Source organism: Harpia harpyja, chromosome 9 (genome assembly GCF_026419915.1).
Source record: "Harpia harpyja isolate bHarHar1 chromosome 9, bHarHar1 primary haplotype, whole genome shotgun sequence".
NCBI classification, from domain to species: Eukaryota; Metazoa; Chordata; class Aves; order Accipitriformes; family Accipitridae; genus Harpia; species Harpia harpyja.
Genome location: NC_068948.1, coordinates 25,314,473 through 25,323,532, shown reverse-complemented (window position 1 = coordinate 25,323,532; position 9,060 = coordinate 25,314,473). Strand labels below are relative to the sequence as shown.

Here is a 9,060-nt window from a genome sequence, read left to right as displayed (position 1 = left end):
TGATGGGCCCTGCGCCTGGGGGTTTGCCACTGACCGCCACCAGCCCCGGCAGCCCCCGAACCCTGGCTGCCACCATCGCACCAGCCCAGGGGGCTCTTTCCCCATTTTTCTCAAGGGAAACGCGTTTATGCAGTGGAAGGGCTGAGCGGGAGATGGACCAGAGCAGCAAATATACTCGACGGGCAGTTCCTGGTTGGAAGCTCTGCCGGGGTTTCCCGGCACGTCCCGACACCCCGCGGCAGAGCTGGTGGCATCACGAGTCTCCCTGTGCTGGCCACCGACACCTCCGGCTTGGCTTCACGAGGACGTGTCCTCCTGGCTCTGAGAAATAACCCGAGCAGCAGCACCGGCGCACATTTTCATCGTGCTTCGCCCGCAGCCACGGGCACCCACGGCACAGGGAATGCCAAGCACTTGGCCGGGTGGATGCCTCGTCCCGCAAGGCCCTGGTGCCGGCCGGCCCGCTTGGCATCGTGTGTCCCCCTGGCACCCGCCGTGGGGCAGGAGGGAGAGACGGCGTTTCTTTCCCCGGGGGGGCTGGGGGGGCACAGTGGGGCTGCTCTGCCCTGCGGCTTTCCCTGGTGGTAAAAGCAATTCCCAGCGGGAATCGGCCTTGAGGGATAGGGCACCTTCCCCATGGCCTCCTGGATTCTGGGGGTTCGGGCCCCACACTGGGGGTTCAGGCCCCACAGAGGGTCCCAGGCCCCGCAGAGCGGGTACCTGCCCCCGGCGGTGTTACAGCCCCGCCGCAGGGGGGCGACCTTCCCCCTCTTCCCTGTCCCCGCGCAGGCGCCGTTGCGCCGCCGGGGCGAAGGGGGCGGGGCGGGGAGGAAAGGAAGGGGGCAGAGCCGCCTAGGCGCCGCCATTGGCTCGACCCAGCCCGGCGGGGCGGGGCGGCCGCGTGCGCCCGCCAAAGCGTTCCGGGCGGGAACGGGGGCGGCGCGGCGTTCCGGGTGGCGGCGGCGGCGGCTCGCGCTCACCTCCTCCCCCCTCCCGCCCCTCCGGGAGTGTGGCCTCGGCCTCGGCCTCGGCGGCCGGTCCCGGTCCCGGTCCCGGTCCCGGTCCCGGTCCCGGTCCGCTATGGAGCCGCGTACAGGTAACCCCCCCCCCGCCCCCCCGCCCGGTGAGGTCCGGCTCGCTCTCGGGAAAGTTTTCGGTGGGGCCGGGTCTGGGGCGGCGGCGGCCTCGGGACTCCCGGGAGCGGCAGCGGGTCCCGTCGGGGTCAGGGCGCTGCCTCAGCGAACGGCGGGGGTCCCCGGGGCGCCCGGGCCCAGGAGGGAGGCGGCGGTTACGGGGGGCCGCCGTGGCCTCTTCCCCCCACACACCCCCGCCCCGGTTCCCCCCCGGTTCTCCCCCGGTGAAGACCCTTCGGGCAGCGGCTCCAGCCCCTCGAAGGTTCCTTCCACTGAAACGGTTCGGCAGAGCCGAGGGGTCAGTGCCTTCGGGGGTTGCGGGGTCAATCTCGACGATTTCAGCTCGACCCCAATCCGTGGGGAATGGGGAGGACAACGATCCCGGCTTCCCAACAGGAACAACGGCCGGAGCAACCGCCGTCGAGCCGGGACGGCAGCCGCAGGTCACCAGAACCGGGCATCAACTAAAATGGGGCGTAGGAATGGGCGAGGTGGGCGCCGGGTTAGTGAAACGTTCCCATTTGTGGTGATTTTTGGACTAAATCATCGTAATCTGGTTATTTTTCCTTCGGCGCGGAGCAAATAGGATTGGCGTCGGCAACCTGGGAATCCCTATGGCTTTTCAGTCCCATGTTTCGTGTTCGAACTGGGGAGAACTTTGCTGCCAGCCTCCATCCTCATGCCGAGGGCTTTCGCCTCAGTGAAAAGCTGTTGTTGGTTTTTTTCGTGTGCCTGTTTCTCAGCGCCGGGCATTGGGGCGAAGATCTGTGTGTAACCGCCGAGGCCGTACTCGGATTCGGGTCGCTCAGCTGTGCCGCAGTGAGACATGAGCTTAAAAACAACTCCCGAGAGTTTACCTGTCTTGATCTCAGGAGGAAAGGGAGTTTCTCATCTGGCTAATTACAGGTTGCCTCGCTGCCGAGCCGTGGACTCCGTATGCTTTCCTTGTGGGCGAGGAGGCTGGTGGTGACTCACTGGCTTGAGCATCTCTGACAATCCCATGCTTAAGGGAAATGTCTTTGCACCAACGCCGTGTCGTGGGAGTCGCTTATGCAAGGAGCGCGGTAACGGGCCGGATCCTCCCAGGAGGTGGCAACGGCTCCTTGTTACACCAGGGAGAGCGTGGCTCGTGGCTTACCCGTCTGTAAAATGGGCTAACACCGGCATGGTGCTGTATATGTGATAATTAGTTACTGCGATGCGCTTGCGGCATGCACGGAGGGGAGACGATTTTCAACTTTTTTAGCAGGGCTAAAAAAGACAATCTTGTCAGCTTAAGTCACATAGCCGGAAAAGCCAAACCTGGTGGCTGGAATCCTCCACATTGGATCGCCAACAATGTCAGATTTCTTCTTCCCGACCCTGCCACGTGTTTCCAGTCCTTGGCGAAGACTGATCGCAGTTGCTGCCGTTCACACGCCGCAGTTGGACTCTCTGGTTTGGGTTTGGGTTCACTTTCCGCTGCGCCTTGCGTGGAGCTCGGCTGTTCCTGACCCTGGAAGAGCTGTGCTCTTCTATACACTGTGGTATAAAGAGTGTGCAAACTCCTGTTGCAGGAGGAGAGCGGGCTGGTTGGTGGGAGCTTAAAGCATCATGGCAGTTTTTTCTTTGGCACTTCTTTTCTTCATAGTGTTTAAAATAAAATAAAAAAGAAAGCCTTGCAGTGCTAATTGTGAGACTTGGGTTAATAGTTTCAGTAGAACAAAAGCTGCTGTTTAAAGAAGGTGTAAAAGGAAAATAGAATAGTTGGCGTGATGACTTGTGGCATTGCAGCTTTAACCTGTACGGAGCAGGGACTGCCCGCACCAAGCTCCTTTCTGCTGACTGCGAGTCGTTACCCTGGCGTAGAGAGAAAACCATTCTTTTCGCAGGAAATACAAGGGATGTTCTCGGTGGAAAATGTATTGGCGAAGCTGCCGCACAGCGGCTTGAGTGGCGTGTGCCTGCGCCATGTCATTTTTTGGGGAAACGTGATGTTTAAACTACTTGAATATGCGCTTTTGCTTGCTAAAGAAATAAGCTTATAGAGGGGAGATGGTGCGACAGCTCACAGCTTTTACGTTTGATGCATCTGGAAGGGATGTCTGTCGAGATATTCGTTACGAGCACGTGACTCGGAAGAGCCTGCTTACGGAGCCAGGCTTCCTCCAAGCACAGCTCTAGACGTGAAACACTTGTCAGCTCTCGGCATGTGAGCGGTGGGTATGAAGTGTGCAAATCCCTGCCAGAGTAGAGGAAGGCAGGGGATGCAAAGAGGAGTTGTGCGCCCAAATACTTATGAAGATCAGGACCGTGGTCTTTCTAGTGCCTCAATTTTTGTCGGTATAGTTTTCTGCTGAGAGTTTACCGTGCTTCTGGTGAGTCTCTGCCGCTCTGTGCCGTGCAGTTGCAGCAGGATGTGACTTTCCTCTCCGTGGCAGCACTGGAAGGGATGCTCTCTCGCCCCGTATCTCAACAAGTGCCTTGGCTCTGACAGTGCTTTAGTTAAACTGTAAACCCATCTCTTCAAATGACAGAAAAATAGATTTACCCAGCTGGAAGAGGGCTGGATCAAAATACTATGGGGAGAAAATGATGCAAAATCGGTGGCAAAATCTGCCATGGCCTGATTTGCGGAGGTGCTAATTATGAGCATCCCATGGGAGGCTGGCGAGGACAGCAAGTGCTGGGCTCTCTTGCAGAACCAGGTTTGCGCTGGAAATAGTAGTGGCCTGGTTTAAGCAGGTGAATTTGTCTCAAACTGAATTTCCTTGCGTGTAGCTGCTGAGAAAACTGTGTTTATTTTAGATATGTGCCTCGTAGTTGGCTAAAATGGGAAGAGAGCCTAATATGGGTCATTATATAATTACTATAATTCTTAGGAGTATAACACTGCTCCTGAGAATGCTATGAGAGTGGGTGCTGCTGGGCTCGTCAAATGATTTAATGGCTTTATCAAGCATAAGGAAGGATGATTTTAGGAAACTGCTTTGTGCAGTCATTTCTTCACCTCCTGTTCCTGCCGCTGCCATCCCTCGTCCTAACGAGGTGGTTAACGCAGCCCCGTGAAGTGTGGTGTGTTTCTGGCCAAACTAATTCTACACTGCTGTGGGATCCTCGCCATCAGCTCTTGTTTATCCCAAATGCGGTTATGCTTTTGCTCCCGGGTGCTGCTTCTGCGCCGGCTGGCCTGGGGTCTCATCCCCGCTGGACCAAGCACCCTCTCCCGTGGGCAGCCTTTGGAGATGAAAAGTTGATGCTTAAGTGGAAGCAAGGACTTTGTGAAAATTAGATCGTGCATGCTCATCCTTACAAATTATTGGACTGTAACGACAATGCTTTTTTTTAATGCGATACATGATCTGTGTTAGGGTTTGAGCCGTTGTTTAACGTTCAGGACCTAACAGAAAGTTAGGGTTTGTAATTTATTCTGAAAAGCACAAACGCTCTCCAAAGAGGAATTGATAAGTCAGAGTGATGATGGTGTGGGTAGAGCCTTAATGAAGCTGCTGCGTTTGTGTTGGAGACTTTTCTGGCTTTTATACGGCTTGGAGGCTTCATTCCTGTGCGGCTGCTGACGTGTTCTTCAACCCAAGTTTTAGAATAATGCGGGTGCTGAAATTAGCATGGTTGTATTTAGAGCAAAGGGAAGCAGGCGGTTGTAGCTCTGGAAAATAGGGTGAAGTTTTTATTTGAAAACAGTTAAGCATATGGAAACCGTCACGTTTTTATAAACTTTCACTGTGACTCTTGCTTAACTGCTGCTTTTCTCATGCTCTGACTCTTGAGCAACAGCGTATTTTTAAGAACGCCTTTTCCCTGCTGGAAAACCTCCATTTGTGGGGACAGCGTGCTGTCCTGAAGCAGCTGGGATTGTGCCAAAAATCTGCAGGAGACTTCCAAGGCTAGGGTTTCACAAGACGGTAAGTCTTGTTGAAGAGCTACTTGTACCAAGCACGAGATGCTGTAGCCCTGTGACCTCAGGGCTACATCCAGCCTGACCGTGGGCTGCCCGTCGCATCTATGAACAAATATTCCACTTTTTGCCTTGCGGACTGGTTTCTTTTTTTTTTTGCATCCACAGTGCCCTTTCTTTGGGCTGGAAGAGTTGGCGAGCTCGCAGGTTTTCTTGCACCTTCCTTTTCACCAGGAATAACTATTTTGCTGGGCTTTGGTAATGGAGGTTTGATGATCTGCCAGTTTGATTTTTGCCTTCGATGAAGCGAGAGCTGCGCAGTCCTTATCCAGTCTCATACAGCACCTAGTCGGAGCTTAGCGACTATAATAAAGGTATTAGGTCAGGTCAGGTTCAGCACAGTATCGCTAATCCCAGCTCTGTGTTTCAGCTGTTCTTGTGTGCGTTAGGTAACCTGCCGGCGTCAGGTCAGGTATGCAGGCTGGGATGGAGGCAGCGCCCCGCCATCATGGGAAGGAGGAGAAAGCGAGGAACGTCCCTCAAGGACCTTCAGATCTTGCTCATTTGGAGCTGAGCCATGTGAGTAGCTTATTTTGCTTGTAGCTATTCTGATAAGGCTCGTTAAGTAAAGAGCAGGGCTTGGTCAGCAAAGGTGTGGGGCTGCTTACGGCACCGAAGTCTCGGCTCTGGGTTGAACATGGACCTTTCATTGGGGCAAGGTTTGCATGCAGGTCTACAGGGAGAGCGAGCCAGCCCCATTTCCCTCCGCGTCAGCCGTTCAGTGCTGCTAATTGCAGGTTTTCGGGTGGATTTTTGGTTTAGGAGTTCAGTAGGTTTCAGCCTGCTGCCTCACTCGTGGCAGCTTCCTTCTGGCGGAGCTTTGCAAAGCAAAGTGGGTGACTGACAGTGGGGAGCAAAAAGCTTCTGGCTGGGTCTGGCAGAACTAGATCTCTCGTGGATTTTTGGCACCTCCTGCCTTGGTTCTCATCCGAAGGTACCCGAGGGCTTTGGAGGGTCCAGCTCAGAGCTCTCCTGGTCCTTTCTGCCGCCCACAAGGCTGGGATGTGCTGGAGGTGCCTGGCAAAGGTCGTGCACTGACTTTGTGCTGCAGGGACCAAAGCCCTGGTGTCCTGGCTTGGGTTCCTGCCCTTGTCAAAAAAAAAAAAAAAAAAAAAAAAAATCACGTGGTGAATCTAGGGAAGAGACGTCATAGTTTTATGCTCCAAGAATATTTCTGGAAATACCTTTTTAAATGTAGCAAAGGCTGCCTACAATACAGGAGTTCCAGATTGTGTTTAATGCTTAGGTTTGACATTAGCCCTTAAAAATATGTTTGGTTGGTTGTTTTTCTTTTTTGGAAGTACACGTTCTCAACATGATTGAAAAATCAAGAAAATAAGAAAATTAAAGCCCCTCAAAACTATGATCCTGGAACTAATAGTCCATCTTTCCTGTTCTGTGGGTTGTATTAGTTTCCGGTGAAATGCTTATTTAGTTAAGGGTGCTTGATCGTTTTGTTTGGGTTTTTTCCCCATTGTGCCCTGGAAGACCCAAGTGATGAAGCTGAGGTATATTTAATTATTTTACCTTGCTTCCTTTTTATTTCTTCCCTTGGTCTCTTTTAATTTGCCTGATTGAGTTAGGGCAGGGAGTGTAGTCCTGCTGTTTCTGCACACTGCCATTGAGGACCAGGATGCTCTACGCCTCTCCAGATTTGCTTCTGGTGAGGTTGTACCAAAACTTAGCAAATGAGTTTTGGTGTTGTGTTATCCTGCAGAGAGGATGTGGGAAGCGAGGAAGCTGCGAGTCGCTTTGCTTCTGTGTATTTTTTCTGACTTTACTCTTGTTTTAGATGGGCATTTGGTATTAAGTGTTTTAATTTCTGTTATGAGGGTTTTGCAGACTTGCGTAGAGGTTAACTAAGGATGTGGGTTTTTTCCTTGCTGGCCCTTTCCGAAGGGCAGAGGCACAAACAGACAGGTTCTCGTTGCCTGTCATTTCACCACCTGGAAGGATGAAGGTCTGAATTAGCGATAGGTGGAGGCATCCTTACGGCACTTTGGGATGCCTGGCTTTCACTCTCTGTTTTCATGGGTGTGGTGACCAAGCAAGAAATACTGTTTGTGTAAGGATTGAGTTTATTACAGTTCAGAGCTAGGTGTGACTCACGGCTCGGTGTAATCTCCCCACTGCATTGCTCCATCGGAAACATTGCTGTGCTCAGGCCCTCGTGCAAGCTGGGGAGGAAGAGCACGCTGATGTCGTGCTAGAAATCCTGGGCAGAAGTAGCAGAGAAGCCCCCAGGTAATGGAATAAAATCCTGTGTGTCATCTGTGGGTGGGGAGCTAGCAAAATTTGGAGTGTCGTGGCATAAGACTCTGTTACGGGTGTTTTCTCATGCATTAAAACCACTGATGGCATGAACTTGTCATATGGATTGGTTGGCTTCTGCCTCTCAAAGACCCCCAGGATGGTCTAGCCTGGTCCTGCCTGGTCTGCCCTTTCTTCGTCGTGCTCCTCATTAGCAAATGTATACCGGCTCAAGGCTGCCTGCCACCCCCACACTGTGACGTTAGCATGCACAAATCTTAAGAAAAGAGATTTTTTAGTAACTAGGCTGGGAAACACACCTACCCAGCCCAAAACTCTGTTTAAAATCGGAATATGTGCGGTGCGAAGGGAGTATTTAAATGTGCTTGAAGATTAAAGTCCTCTTCAGTTGCTGGTGTCTTTTATGATGTTGACTTGAAAGCTAGAGTTTAAAAACGGGAGAGGTTGCAAATGGGCTTTTGACGCAAAAGGAAACGTTTTCCTTGGGCTGAAACTGTAAAGTTTCCTAATATAGTTTTGGTTGCTGTGTCCTCCTGCCTTGAATGAGCAGGAAACGGATGCCCAGGGGCTGAAGGAGGACACCTGCTTTGGACTTTTGTTTTAGTCGAAGGTCAAGACACACTTAAGGCACCTCCAAGAGCCTAGTCCTGCACTGATGGCCTGAGCTTCGCCTCTGGTTCTTGAGGCAGCTGGGACTTGGGGGTTTGTCAGTGCAGCACCGGCGTGTCTCTTGCCAGGCAGCTTTTTTGACACTGGCAAAAAACCAAAAAAAACAAAACCCAAGTTTCGTTTCTTTTTCTATTCAACCTGCTTTTGTTCCAGAACTGAAGATTTCACGCTGTGTTGCTGGTTTTGATAAATTGGCTTTCAGAAACCAAGGCGGTCTTACTGTAAAAGCAAGCAGAATGATGAAGGCTCCTAAATATTTGTAATCCAGAAGGCTGTTATTGGAGGTGTTGAGTGTATGGTTGTAAACTTGCATTTTCTGTGCTTTCCTCTTGTATTTGCACACAACTGATAAAGCAGCTGGTGTGGCGAGTTGCCAAGCAGAAACATGGGAAGAGTTTTTTGGAGGCAGAGCTTGGTACGTCACTGTGACTGGGAGGGTTAGTCCGGTGTTGAGTCCGGTATGAAACCTCGTTTTGTTTGCAAAAAAGGTTTTCTCATAGGGGAGTCATCTCCTTTGTTAGGGGATACTGATGGCTTGCTTCCTGCAAGGCTCGTAGAGGACCACACTCTGCAAGTATGACAGCGTGTTTGGCCATGACATCAAAACGGGGTGAAGTGTTTCCAGCAGCAATGAACTCAGTCGTCTTTTCTGGACAGGACAATAAAAAAAAAAACAAAACCAAAAAAACTCCAAACCCAGTGAATCAGCCTGAAACCATTTGCTGGCAGTTCTGCAAAACACCTCTGGGTCCCGTAGGGCACTGTGCTGCTCCTTCCTGAAATCCCCACATGTGGCAGGAGAGGGGCTGGAAAATCGTGAGCTGTTCCTCTTCTCTTCTCCTTGCTCGTGTTGATTTAAGCAACACCCTGTGGCTTTTACATTCTTAGAAACATCTCAAGGTGGGGAGTAATTTGTTAATAACCTTTCAGCTTTGTCTTGAGGCTGTGTTATTCAAGCCCAATGCAGTCAGAAAGGTGTTACACCTTGAGTTCATGTGAATGTTTAAAAATCAAGAGGAGAAGAGCAATTAA

The 9,060-nt window shown here is 51.8% G+C and overlaps 1 protein-coding gene across 7 annotated transcripts in view; it reads left to right on the top strand.

Moving 5' to 3' along the window:
- The first annotated feature begins 996 nt into the window (after positions 1-996).
- OTUD7B (OTU deubiquitinase 7B) overlaps positions 997-9,060 on the top strand; it is a 38,112-nt gene continuing 30,048 nt past the window's right edge. For 5 of the 7 annotated variants that reach the window (XR_008236490.1, XM_052795677.1, XM_052795675.1 and 2 more), the window contains exon 1: positions 1,344-5,607. The gene's annotated coding sequence lies outside the window, so the exon portion shown is untranslated. Of the gene's footprint in view, positions 1,097-1,343; positions 5,608-9,060 lie in introns of those variants that run through there. The other 2 variants (XM_052795676.1, XM_052795678.1) reach the window with 2 other exon arrangements.